Source organism: Schistocerca cancellata, chromosome 1, assembly GCF_023864275.1.
Source record: "Schistocerca cancellata isolate TAMUIC-IGC-003103 chromosome 1, iqSchCanc2.1, whole genome shotgun sequence".
NCBI classification, from domain to species: domain Eukaryota; kingdom Metazoa; phylum Arthropoda; class Insecta; order Orthoptera; family Acrididae; genus Schistocerca; species Schistocerca cancellata.
The window spans coordinates 201,452,343-201,466,940 of NC_064626.1; the positions used below are offsets into that span (position 1 = coordinate 201,452,343).

General features: G+C 38.7%; 1 protein-coding gene across 2 annotated transcripts in view; it reads right to left on the reverse strand.

Moving 5' to 3' along the window:
• The window catches only part of LOC126168498 (ankyrin-1-like), an 81,512-nt gene extending 67,607 nt beyond the window's left edge, over positions 1–13,905 (reverse strand). The window contains exons 1-2 of one of the 2 annotated variants that reach the window (XM_049920562.1): positions 13,611–13,905; positions 1,548–1,650 (exon numbers count right to left, since the gene is read on the reverse strand). The gene's annotated coding sequence lies outside the window, so the exon portion shown is untranslated. The remainder of the gene's footprint in view (positions 1–1,547; positions 1,651–13,610) is intronic. The other variant, XM_049920561.1, reaches the window with a different exon arrangement.
• Between the last annotated feature and the right edge of the window lie 693 nt (positions 13,906–14,598).

Here is a 14,598-nt window from a genome sequence, read left to right on the forward strand (position 1 = left end):
TGGAGGGATGCAGCTTCTGAAAGTGCTTGAAAATACCTGCAGTCTATTCTGAAATCTGATTAGCTGGAAGAATTAAATGTCAATTCGGACACTATACACATATAAACGATAATCGGAAATGTGTATGTGTTGGAGTGTAAATTGACAAGAGTTCCGACATGTGCAAAGAAAATGACTATGTCCAGTCATAAGGGAGGTATGGATCTGACGTGGGAAACTGTAACTTCAACATATCGATAGCTGGTAAGGAGAATGTAAGATTTTATCTGGAAAATTATATGCAGTCATAAGAATTATACAGATCTACATAGAAAACTGATGTTTCCAGAGCCACAGTCATCAGAAAAAGGTATTTCAGATACTTCGCTCACTGGCGAAGGTCACCAGATTGGCATTATGATCACAATATTTAATTGTAATTGCACTGATAAGTATGTGGCTGGTTTCCTAGAATGATTTGCCTGCCTTGCAGGTGCGTGGCGGGGGTACCTGAAACGAATGGACATTTCTGGCTGAAGGGGTGAGCTGCTGCTAACCCTCCAGAACCCATCAGGTGGGGTACGGGAATGCATATGATGTCACCATGTCAATTTGTGGGTTTAATCGCTTCGAAAAACCCAGAAATAGCACACATCTGGCTAGTTATATCCGGGAAGTTAAACCAATGAGCAATGGTAGCAGCGGTTTCATTGCAATCTGAAGATACTGACTATAAAGCTTCACAGACTTTGTGTGACACCTTCAAGGGAAAGCATAGGACTCTGTATTGACATTTTACCAAATATGTCTAAGAATTATGGTAAACAGCAAAGACGTTTCAATATCAAACATCTGCTATAATTCTGCACTTCAATCCGGATTTTGTGGTCAGTACACATCAAATCAGATCATAACATCACATCAGCAATAAATAAACACTGACGCATCGAGATGAAAAATTCACGGAACTTCTTGTCAACCAATTAAATTTCCTGGCACATTTATACATCACGCAATACCCCATGTACGTAACCTGCAGTTGTATAACAGCAAACTGCACTCTTGACTGAACATGTATGCGATTTTGTTTTTAATGTTTCATTACAGTGGAATCTAACTTATTGTGTAATTTCTTAATTTCAAATTTTATGCTATTTTTCAGTATCTTTTACACTGCGACTTTTTTAAAAGGTAAAAAGGGGATAAAATAAATAAATGAAATAAACTCTGTTCATAGAGGACACTTATCCTTGCTGGTCACAATTTACATTTATTTGAAGCTCTACACTGACATCTTTTAACAACTGACAACTCCTTGAGGGGCCAGCTTAACAATTGCGTGTCAGGAATAATAAGAGGCTTTCTACATATTTTATGCTTCACTATATACCACAGGTTTGCTGTCTGAGTATAATATTTTTGTAAATTGGTCTTACACTACAGTTTAGAGTATGTATCTGAATTTTTTGATAATAGGATGGCCTGAAGATGGTACTGGGCACCGAAGCAAGTTGGAAAAATAAATTGAGACTACAGACTAAAACATATACTTTTTCAGATGACTGTACCATCATCTGGCGACACAGCAGAGATCCATCTGGTAAGGAATATGAGCGTTATGTCTCAAGAGAGCAGCAGAGGCTAACCGGGACGGCCTGTGAAAGCAGTCATCTGAAAATAGGATGAAATTTGATATTAAGAAATTACATAACGAGTTAGATTCCATTGTAATGAAACATTGGAAACAAAATCGCAAACATGTTCAGCCAAGTTTGCCATTTGCCGTCATACAACTGCACGTTATCTACAAGGGGTATTATGCGATAGGTCAGCGATGGTAAACGTAAGTGACAGAATAGCGAATGAGAGTAATTGTCTGTTTCCTTGTTATCAATGCCATTTCAATATGAAAAACAGTCATCAGTGTCAGACACCAGCCCACAGCACAACATGTATTTAACACCAACCAGAAGTCAGGAACATGACCTTTGTGTACCAACAAATACTTCACAACTAAATCAAAGAGCAGTTGAGATATGTTCACCAAAGGTAGTCTCTGCAGTGGTGCATATTGCAGAGCACAGATCGCACAGGTTCACAAAACTCAAACACTTTAAAGTTACTTCTCATATACGCATATTCTTTCTCCCATTGCTCCATCTGAATGTGGAATAGCGATATAGATCTACTAGCAGTTAAGTAAGTTAACCTCCACAATGTTTTGCATGCAGTCTTACTGCCCATCTAGAATATACTGGAGCAAGGCAGCATCAAAGTATTTAGCATCACACATAACACACATCTCTCACTTCTGATGTGAGTGAGTTCGTGCAAAAAAATGTGCTACAGCAATCCCTACACATATGTGGTCGCTTTGGTTTAGTTGGTGTAGTCCCACTCCAGCAATTGTAACAGAAGTAGTAGAAGATAATGATGATTCAACAGATTTAAACTGTAGGCCCCATGGCAAACTCTGATTACAGTAAGTACCCAGCTAACTGTAAAATTCTCAGTCAGTTGTACCACAGCAACGCACACATTCTCTTGATGGGTGGCAGTATTACTTTTCATATAATACCGTAGTAGTGCTTGAAGAGGAGGAGGTTGGTGTTTAACATCCCATCACCATACAAGAACTAGCCATGACATCTTTGATTATGTCATAATCTGACATCCAAAATATTTGTTCCAATATTGTGCAACTGCAATTATCCCCCCCCCCCCCCAAATCATCATCAATGCAGGCCAACTAGTCATGAAGTGAACCCAGCAGTTGTGCTTCGTACTCCGAAGTGTGAGGTTGACCACCACCACCACCACCACCCCAAGAAAGTGACTAGCATATTTGATCAAATTCTGTTTGTAGGAAGGAGGGTTAGAGTTCTACGTTTTGTCTACATCGACATCAATTTTCCATCACACCAAGGTGTGCCTATAGCGAAAATTGGTTATCAGTCAAAATGTTATATTGACACCCATCAAAAGAATGTCAGGGTCGCTGTGGTACAACTGTTTAAGAAACCTTCAGTTAGCTGGGAACCTATTACAATCTGAATTCACCATGAAGCCTAGTCTTTAAATCTATTGAATCATCATCTACTACTACTACTACTACTACTACTACTACTGCTGCTGCTGCGGCGCTGTACAATCTCCCTTACAGTTCATCAGAAATGAGAGGTAGATAGTGTGGAGTTTATCAAGATATCACTGCTATTTCACTATTCCACCTGCAGATAGAGTAATGGGAGAAAGTAAATGTGTCTCTGAGAAGTAACTAAGCATTCAAATGTGGTGAATCTGTGCAGTCCTTACTATGCAATATAAATCACTATGAAGAGACTACTTGTGTTGAATGTACCTCAACTGCTCTCTGATTAAGTTGTCAAGTATTTGCTGAAACCTGAAGACAGTGTTCCTGACTTCTAGTCAGCATTACATACAAGTTCTGTAAATGATGAATGAGTGTTTTTTTTATTTTTCTTTGTGATATGTAGGAAATTTATTTGGATTCCTTGTTCTATCTCTATTGCGAACTTTATGTTTTTGTGTAATGTGTTTATCTCTGTATACAGTAGTTTTATTTTCTGGTCCATCTACCAATACATTTTCCTGGTACTATATTCTGAAAAATTCTTTTATTTTGTTCAGGAAGATATTTGCAAACTTTCCTGAAATTATGACCCCCATTGGCAATCCTGCTCCTTTTCCGTAGAATTCTTTGTTGAATTCAAAGTAATTTTGGCCAGTAATGAGGTGCAGGCGTGAGTTTATCTCTGTTACACATTCTTGTGGTAACTGATTGTAAATGAGATCAACATAGCTGTGTCTGGGATTTGTGTCTTATTTGATTTGTTATTTCTTCTGTGATTTTTACTTTTCTGTAATTTTGTAATTTATACTGTTATGCTAGTATATTCAGCATATGCCTTGCGAGGGTAGTAATGGTGCTTTTCTGTTGTTTACTATGGGTCTCACAGGGGTATTTTCCTTATGAAGCTTTGGTTTGCTCTGAGGTTCTGGGGCATTAGGTTTTATATGTCTCATATGAGTTTTTCATCTTGTAGTGAGTTCAGTTGTCTACAGCACTTTTTATTTTATTTTATTTATTTTATTTTATTTTTATTTTTATTTTTTTGGAACCTGTTTGTTGGATCTGACTCTGGTTTTTTGATTTTATTTTGTGAAATGGATTCTTGTTTATCCGTAAGGACAGCTGTATTCCTTGTCTGTCTTTGTTATGATTATGTGGTCTCTGTGTAGCATTTGTCTAAGGGTTTTCAGAGTTTTAGCTTTTGTGGTCATTTGCCTTGTCTATTGTGTTCATGTCTTGTGTATGTGATGTTTTTAATTTTTTTTCATATCAGTTCTCTCATTAGGCCTATGTTCATGGTGTTTATGTAATTCCTCTGTTCCTGAGTTACACACAATTATTAAGATGGCAAAAAATTATAGATACCAAGAATCCCTAGTAACAAAACTGAACAATAAATAAAGGAAAAACATAAAAATAAGAAACAAACCAGCACACAAATAATCCAGAGACCCACATCGCCCAAAACAAACACCCCCCCCCCCCCCCAACAAGAGAACACCATAGAAACTCAACAGGCAAACGGGTACACACACTCATATGAATATAAACTAACACACAGAAGTGGGAACATCCCCAAGAACCAAGAAATAAAAATAGCATAGCAAAGCACTAACTCTACATAGAAATGACTAAAAAAGCAAGATCACATGGACATGTACCAAAAATCTGTCATTTACCAAGTCCAGTTTAACAGCTATGATGCTCTGTACCTAGGGCGGACAGGTATAAGGAACACAAAAGAGCATGGAAATCTGGCACCTGCCATTCAACATTTACAGAACACCTGTGTCAAGAAAACCACAACCCTATCACAACAGAAAAGAACATAAAAATAGTTTCATTAACAAGAAGTATCTCTTACACCTACAAGAAAACTTCAACATTCAAAAAGCAATAATAATGAAGAAATACACTTTAAATGAGCACACACACACATCAACAGGACGCTATTTAAACTAATAAAACATATTGTTGAAAAAGGAAACACCCATAGATAACACTAAATAATATCAAACTATGCAATATCCTAAACTCTGGATCACCCACCACTAACATAAACACACACACACACACACACACACACACACACACACACACACACACACACACACACACAGAGAGAGAGAGAGAGAGAGAGAGAGAGAGAGAGAGAGAGAGAGAGAGAAACTAGAATTATAACAAAAAAGGAAATAAAACATGAAGTAAAGAAAATAAAAAGAAGTATTTTACAGAAGGAACAATATATGAATAAAAATGAAATAAAAAATCAAAACATTTACATAAACGAAAATGCTTTGTAGGAAAAACATTCTTACTCTCTCTTCCTTGTCGGAAAATATAAACACTAACATAGCGATAGCAGACGCGTTCGCCACTATAAAAACAAACAAAAGACGAACGTACCCTGCAACTGCAAAACAAAACACACAAGTATCATAAACAAAACACACAAGTGAAACAGCAGTGTGCAAATGCAAATACTCAACACAAACACGTGGAAGGCGAAGAAGATAGGTTGACAAAAGGTCTAGACAACGACGCAATATAGTAGTAACTGCTGCTAACAGAATTACAAACACAAAATGTCCGTTGCAAAGACAAATCCCCAAAATGAGTACTGTTTATATTGCAAAAAACCGCGTAGGAAATTGAAAAAGCAGGACTGCATAAACGAAGTTTCCAACGAATGTATCTAGTGGCCACAGAATGATAAAACTAAATTTATAACCGTTCGCACAGCTTACAATCAATTTTACCATCACATCATCAGTTCGCTGAACCAAACAGAAAGAAACTTACATATAAAGTCACAAAACTTTTCCTTTCCCATGTACTTTAAATGGAGTGTAGAGGTATATCATGACGCAGTGACCGTCACACACGTCGCAAATCAGTCAACGGTGTACCCATCGTGGAGAACTTCCTAGTGAGAACTACCCTGAAGCGGTAGTGAAGTACCTGCACCGCCTTCAGCGGGCATAGTTGTCATGGTTTAAGACACTCGACGAAACAAGTGATGGCTAGGTTCCTCAACATGCGTGCATATAACCATTATAAAATAGGAGGGTGACAGATCTCGCTGAGGATATAATTATGTAGTCTCATCCACGTGCGCAAAAATGGTAATTGCTTCTAAGATGAAGCTGAGGTATAGTCAAGGGTATCTTTAACATTAATTTACTGCCCGATATATGCACAGGCCGAAATTTTGTAAAACATTTTTGTATTAGTAGTACAAATGTGAGGAATCGCCCTGCGAGGTTCAAGTGCGCGAATTTTTCTTCAACCTGTGTATTTCAAACACACTGCTGGAGGTCCGCAATTCCTTTAATAACTTTTGTTATCATCAAACCAAACATTTTCCAACGAATAATTTTAAGGTTATATGTGAGCCGGTGAAGTAACTGATTCTTATTAAGTTTCTTGTCGGAGATACAGGTCCTTCCTTTTGATATTCGGGGATAAAAATAATTTTGTCAGATGGCGCAATTGTTCTCAATTGTACTTCTTCGACGTCAAAAGCTGAAAAGACAAGAGAGTTATTTTCACATGGAAAGCAGACCTTGTCAACTTCAACGTGTCAGTTAAGAGACCTATGATTAACAATACTAGACAAAAGTAACTGCGAAATGCTTGTGTGTGTACCCTCTACAGTGAGGCCGCTGAGCGGCACATTACTCCTCGAAACTCAAATGCTTATTAAAAGATCCACAACGGATCTAATAAACACGATTAATGAGGAAAGGGTTGCAGCAGCATTGAATACCAGGTACCAGTATTGTCATAATTTACTGTTACGTAACTTCAAAGGGACTTACAAATTACAAATCAAAAGCTTGACCCAAGTAAACCCCCAGCATTTATTACAAATTCTTATTGCGCGATTTTGATAAAAGACTTTACTAGATTTTTAAAACAGCACACAGCAAAACATTGAAGCGAGATATGAAACTAAGTTTAATAGGCAATGGTGGAATTGGCGAAGATAATTTAACAGGGTTTCATGCAAATCTATTTCCTGAGATACTACTAAAGCACAACAAGCCCTCGAAATGAAACCAGTGGTTGTGCCGGAAAGAGAACATGACATTACATGCAAGTGTGGCTGTACACCTAGTCACGAAAAACCAAAGTGAATTTTACTGAATTAGTAACAAAACACTTAACTGTTCCGCCCCAGCCAGCCGATGCCACTAGTGTTATTCTCATCATAATGTGCATTTGGACAAGTAGACTGACAAGTGAGTGATGTGCCACCCCACTCTGCCTTGCACGTGAACGCCGTCTGTCCACGTCCTAATCTACAACTATAGGTGTCTGCAGAAAGCCGTCTGCAACTAGAGTGCCTTCAAGAATTCTCCTGCCTTGCTGAAATCTACTACTGCTACCACCAGTGTCAAATTCTCCCACTATGGAATGCGTAAAAATTATCCTATGATCATTCATTCTCCCGCTCGCGCTATTCCGAGAAAGCGGGCCTACGTCAGAGGCTCATGTCTTACCTGCCAATCCGCTGTCTTATCTATATAAAAAATTTTGACAGCAGTCACTGGTCATTTCTTAGCTGTCTTTGCAGAACAACAAACACGTACCTTTGACGACCGTGGGATAGAAAAGTTATCCCCTCGTTCCTTCCGCGAAATTTCCGGTCAACGCACGCCTTTTGCAGAAAGTGCAGCGCCGGATTGGACACATTGTAAAACGTCCATTATAGCGGAAGGTGCGTCCCCATTGCTACCTTTTTAGCGTATTCACTTCGGTCCACGCGTTGTTCTTGGTTTTCCAAATTTCTCCGAAGAAGACTGCTGCATCCGCCAATGGAGCGCCCCAGGGGCAATGCTCGTCCGAATACCTGCATTGGGCGCCCAGCAGCATCCGGTCGGTGTCCTGGTTTTTAAGCTGCCCCAAGGGGACTGAGAAGTACATTAAAGTGCCGATCACTGTTACTCGCTTCCTGTTATCTCTGGCTGTTATCGGCATCAGTTTGTAACCGAGAATACAACATTCGTGCATCGATTCGCAGTTACCATAAAAAATAGAATGAATAACTTGGGCTAATCTACGTCACTTGAATAAAAAATAATGCGTTGATCGACGTACATTTGACTTAAATTGGTATCAGACGTGATTTCCAAATCGGAGAAATGGGAAGTGCCACAGTACGAAACTTTGACGCTTTTCAAAATGTTTGAGCCCCGACCGGATCAGATTTTCTGGTGCAAATTCGGGTGGCTGGTAAAAAATATGTTGATGTCTCTAAACAACCTGGAATTTTTCATATTACCTGAGATGAAATTAGTGACAAGTACTTGAATAAAATGTCGAGGACACTAAAAGAGTAATCTAGCCTAGCCAACTATAGTTCTTAAACATATGCATTGATATTCATAACTATGCTGAAAGCCGTACTTCATTCAGTAATGAAATAAAAGCCTAATTATGCACCTGTAGTCCTCTGCATTATTGTGGGAATCACTCATTAATTCCCATTACTTATAATGATAGGACTGTTGAGATCTGAATCTTCCTCAGTGACAGTCGATCTTTAGGAATTCTGCTCAAACTATGAATCGCCAATACCGCCGTGAAAACTTTTGTTGTAGACTACAAAAACGACACAACATTCCAGGTATGACAGATAAAGATATAAGCGGCTTTACCTGACTACAAATTGAACTGGGGGATGCTGCCACTCTTAAAACTTTCGTGTAATATAAATTACAGCGTCAGTTGACAAGGAACGTCTTACTGAGAAGCGACACGACGGTACACTTCCATCAAATTAACAATTACAGTTTTCACTGTCTGAAATGAGCTCATTGTATTATTGATTTGTGGAAGTAGTTTCGGCTTGAATACGTCAATCACAGTCTACAGTCAGTGATGTCTATTAATCGCCACATATGTATTAGACAGTTCATGGAAATATGCACTAAGGCCACAACTTTACTATCAGATCCATTTTGTAGACATAATCATGCTGTTACGCAATCTTTGTCATCGGTCTGTATCAAGAGCAAAATCAGAGAAATTAATCTGCACAAATGATATATTTTTATTTGCCTTTAGAAAGAAATTTTCATCTAAAATGTCCATGTAGATACATTCGTATCGCATTATACATGTTACGTGTACAAGTGCTCCTAGCATCCTTACCAAGAACCGTATCTGTACACGTCAAAGGTATCTGTAAGCAAATGACACCTCACGAATATCCAACACCTTAGGACAACATGCAGGAAACTAATCCAAAGCATAAGCTGCACGTAACACTGTGTTCTGCTGCTGTATTTAAAATGTTATTCAGTCAGTCAAAACTGGCATGGATTCCAGATGATTACATTCGTCAAATAATATTCTTTACAGAATGTAACTCCTCTGTAGAAAACAGCTTCAGCTTCAAAAGTTTGATTACTCTGCACGTGAGTTCGTGTGTTAAGTATTTGTACGCTTAAAACTTTACAAAAGGTTTGCAATTGCCTTTACAGCTTACGGGAAGTTCCTAAGTGCTCTCGTTTCTCAAATACTGGATGGGGATAGAGTCATTCGCGCTCGGTTTTGAGCAAAAGCTTATTTTTCACTCATCTCAATGACAATGGTGTCGTATCTCCTGAATTATTTGACGTACAATGATATAATTTTTCAGATACAGTGTGTGTGGATACTGCCTGCAAAATACGATGTGAATTGAGTTAGTAGTAAAGATGTAATACATTAAAACGTCATGCGTGATAAGTTTTACTGCAAGAACTGCGAAAATTTATTACGCGATGAACTTTAGTGTGTGTGTGTGTGTGTGTGTGTGTGTGTGGTGGCGGGGGGATAGCGAGCGAAATAGAGCTTCGTAAAGTTTAACTACTGGATGACTGCAATCTGGGCATTTGCGCACAGTGAATTACGCTAACTCAAATATGCAGGGTGTTTTACAACACCCACATAAAAATCCATGTCCGGAAACGTCCAGCGATGCTACAGAGCGTTATGGCTCCAGGCGCCGGCGTATGTAAATGTCTGTATGTACACGTTGACTCCGTGATGCTACAGACTTTCTAAGATGAAGGAGAAGAATAAATGTATCAATTTGCGGTAAGTGTTCCTGTACCGGAAACAGACGTGTCGCAAGTTATGAGCAAAAACCGTTCTGATACCTTTCACAGTGGAATTCCATGTACTGGTACTGGTGTTCCTAAGACTGTCAGGTAGGTCACTTTCAGGAGTGACAACACAGACCAAAACAAAAAAAGTCTAGTAAATATTGGCACTAAAATGCAGAGCTGTGAGCACTCAAGGGAGGAAATGTGTTTCACAGTAGCAAGGATGAACACGTGCTCACAGCTCCTCAGGGACGGATTTTAGAGCCCATGTTTACCAGACATTTCTTCCTTGTTTCCGTCCATATTATCACCCCTGAAAGCTGTCTACTCTATAATCTTAGTAACAACAGTATCAGTGCATTTATTCTTCTGCCAAAGGTGTCAGAACGGTTTTCGCTTTTAACTTTCGACTCATCTGTTTCCTTTACAGGGACTCTTCCCTGAAATTGATACATTTAACCTTCTCCGTCATCCTAGAAAATTTTTATCATCACCACGAAATCAAACTGTATAGTCATTTACAGGCGCCGGCGCCTGTAACTTTGGCGCTCTGTAGCGTCTTTGAATGATATTTTTGGACATCGGTATCCTCGTAAAATTTTATCTATTAAGTCTCCTCTACAACCTCGAGAAGTGTGTTAACATGAACTGTGAAACGCTCCGTATACAAAATTTCTAACGGTAATATTGCTCTTGCTGTTACACCTTAAACATAAGATTTATAATTTCAGTCAAAAATTATACCAAGTACTGAAAATCAAATGACTGGTACCCCTGGAAGCCATTAAATAGGCAGCCTGCAATTGGGACCTGGAGACCGTCTCGGGTTAGCCGTTTAGTAATAGCTTCTGCAGTTCTAGAGACGAGGGTTCTTCATACTGTAATACTGCTCTGTCACGGTATTATTGCACTAGGCCGGTACAGAAAACACACGGTGATGTTACAGTCAACAAGTATAGCGGTGACCAAGGAAAACGCATTGCACTGTCAATGCTTTCAAGTCAGCTATGCACATACTATCGACATCGATTACGCGCTGACTCAAAATGAGTGCATTCTCTCCCAGGTGCAATGATATTGTGGTTGACTAAATACTGTTGCTAGCTGTGGTGGACACCAGCTCTTACAGCGACACAGTACCAGCGAGTATCAATGCACGAAGAAGAGACGGGAAGCTGTGGTGCAGACATTCAACGTAAGCAGCTGCATTGAAGGTCACGCCTCCCACTTCGTCTGCGGGCAACAGCGTCATCAGTGCAGACTTCCCCTCTCCCCCTCCAAACCACATCGCAAACAAAAGACAGTCGGCTTCGCAAGCAGTGCCCCTCCCAGCTTTTCTCTTGTCTGAGGCGTCAATGCCTCAGCCCAAAACAGCGCCAGCCAGAAACGGAATGCTCCAGGAAATCTCTCCTAGTTTTGTGTAACATCTGTTATCCTACTTCAAGGACAAAAACGCTGATTTGCAAGTTATTTCGTCTAAGCAATCACTGCAAGTACGATTAATTGCGATTGATCACATGGCATTTCATTCGGTTGCCCTTGTGCGCCGATAGTATCACAAAATACCAAAAACTTATCAAAACGGCCAATAAATATCACAAAATACCAAAAACTTATCAAAACGGCCAATAAATAAGTGTTAAACAACACAGTAGATTCTAAAATTACAAACTAGTACGTTCTGATAGTTGGGTCAAACCTAGCTGCAACACTATTACAAACATCCTGTTGTTGCTAAAGTATCTATCTTTTGGTCCATTTCTGTATCACTTTCCATACGAATTACCTCTTAAAGCTCCTCTTCAGTACTGTTGTCGAGAACTAATTTTATTTCATTCGAACTTATTAACTCCTATTATCGCGGTTAACAAATTCTGCAGATAACAACTACTTCTCACCCGAGGATTTCTGTGACTTGACACACGGTCTATGGCCTATGCCACTAACATGGAAAACTACAGTAAGAAGCAAGACGCGGTTTTTTAAATTACAGGAAACGTTCACTCTATCACTGTAACTGTTCGGTTACACTGTATTTCGTACATAATCAACCACCTTAAAAAAATACTGATTTACACAAAATATTTATTTGAAAATATTAAAATGTAACAACAATTGCGTAAAATATGTTTCTCAGCTGCTTTGCAATAATGGCGTGCCCTTTCTTTTTCAAACAATAGTTCACTCGTTATTACTATCTGAAGTTGTTAAAATTTAGCTCTAGCATTGGAACTGGTAAACAACATTATAAATCTATCTTAGGTTTGCGAAACATGAAAATTTGTAGTTGTAGACAACTGTCCTAATAGGATGAGTAGCACAGTTCTTTAAATTTCAGCCTCAAAACAACGTAAGCGTACCAAATGTCCGAAAAAAGACCGCCTCAGCATCATATTGTACCAGACGTTAGTTAATGATTAAAAGGAAAACTTAACTTAATCGAGGTAGAAATATATCGCAGTTTTTTGTTTCTACTGCTGCATGCTGAAATAGAATACATAACGTAGCCTTCACAATGCTCCCTTCATTAAAGACTGTTTTGTTAATATTGTTGAGGAGTTTCAAAAGGGAAACTACCATTCTGCTAATGACAGTCTACTGCAAGGTTATTTAAAAGGTCTACTGCATGTCAAATTGCTTTTAACACGCCCCACCATCACTGTATCAATAGTCTTTAAAAAGAAATTCTACAGAAATAAAGTAAAATCGCCCTGTTTTGAGTGCTATACACGTTGCACTATATCAACAGCATCCTGATCTAACATTTAAAACGAATCAGAAGTAACTAATTACTAATTTATTTTAAGTGTACTTTCCTAGCAGTTAGATACAGAGTTCACCAGTTAATAAATATGCCTCTCCGACCCCATCCGACATTTCAATAACTACACGAAACCTGCAGACAAAGATCCGAAAGGCTGTTTGCACATTAAATATGACATTTCCTACAGTATTGTGTATGCCTGTATAGTTTTATTTGTGCTAAGACCAGTACGGACATCCAAAGCTAGAAAGTGACTAAACAACTGCCCATTTACCTAAATATTTCTAGGCCTACATACATCTTAATGAAGCACAAATCAAGTACTGAAGTAATATACTGAATACGTTTTCAGTCGTGCTTTGATTTGCACAGTCGTAACACAACAAAAAGTATGAAAAACTGGTGATATCACGTCGTAAATAATACTTCAAACTCGATGAATTCCGCATATCAAGGCGGTTTAGTTAAGCATGTCCTTCCATCATAAATAAAGTTACCAAAGTAAAATCTTCTTCAAATATCATCTTGGAAACAATTCAGTAGATACAAAAACATCACATCAGCATATCTTCTTTTCCGGGCACATTTTCTTAACCAAATACAAACAGCTACGATGTTTATATCATTTGCTCCGATGTGCAAAACATAGCTACAGAAATCAGATTCCACAGCTTACCTTCTTTAGGTCTCAATTCTTGGCAGCACGGCGTAATCTCAAAGCAAAGCAGACAGCGGAACGAAGTTAAGTCATGAATCACAAAATATACAACAGATGTATTAACTAATGTCCGAACATTAAACGTAAACACAACTCTGCACACTTCTTCTTGAACACGTCATTAACACAGGTGAAACCATCACAATCAACTCGCCCAAACGTGAAACAGAGATACGAAATAATCACACAGCAATGCAAACTAATTTCAGGCTACTGCTCACTTCACTCCGCGCAGATAAGGCAGTTCCTCGTGCAGCAGTCAACTCGCTAGCAGGGCTACCAACTACGTCGCGCTGAAACGCACGCAGGCAAGTACCGTGCCACGCGAAGGAACAGCCACTGATTCTTCAATTCTAAAGTTGGTAGCCATGAAAAGCACACGCATTATTACGTAAGAAAAATATTTCAGTCCTTTTGGTTGACGAAGAAATAACTCAAAAAGTGATGTTTTATTCGTACTGTAAATACTGATGAATATTTCAATATCTTTTGCCCGTTTATTGTCTCGGTATTATTGCCTAATTCTTATTAGGAATTAATACCATTATGACGCAACAGCTTCTACGAAGTCGCCTGTACGATGTGAGTATAACACGTTTTTGTAATTCAGTCAAAATAAATAAAGAAAAATGATTTATTAATTTCTAGTTCACAGTTAAGCTTCACACTCCGCGTGAGCGTGAGACTGTTTAGTCCACCTATAATTATTGTATTCATCACATACCAACGTTGTACTAAAAAATCTTACATTTTCTGCCGCCAATTATGCTCACTTGGAGCTTTAATTATCGTATTCGGATTGTTTTTATCGCATACTGGGGTGAATGAGATGACACGTCAATCCAGAAAATTCATTTTTTCAATATACCACTTGAGGTTTATCTATGCGTTGCAGATGTCGAACATCTGAAGACCACAGTACGAAAATTAAATTACAACATTATAC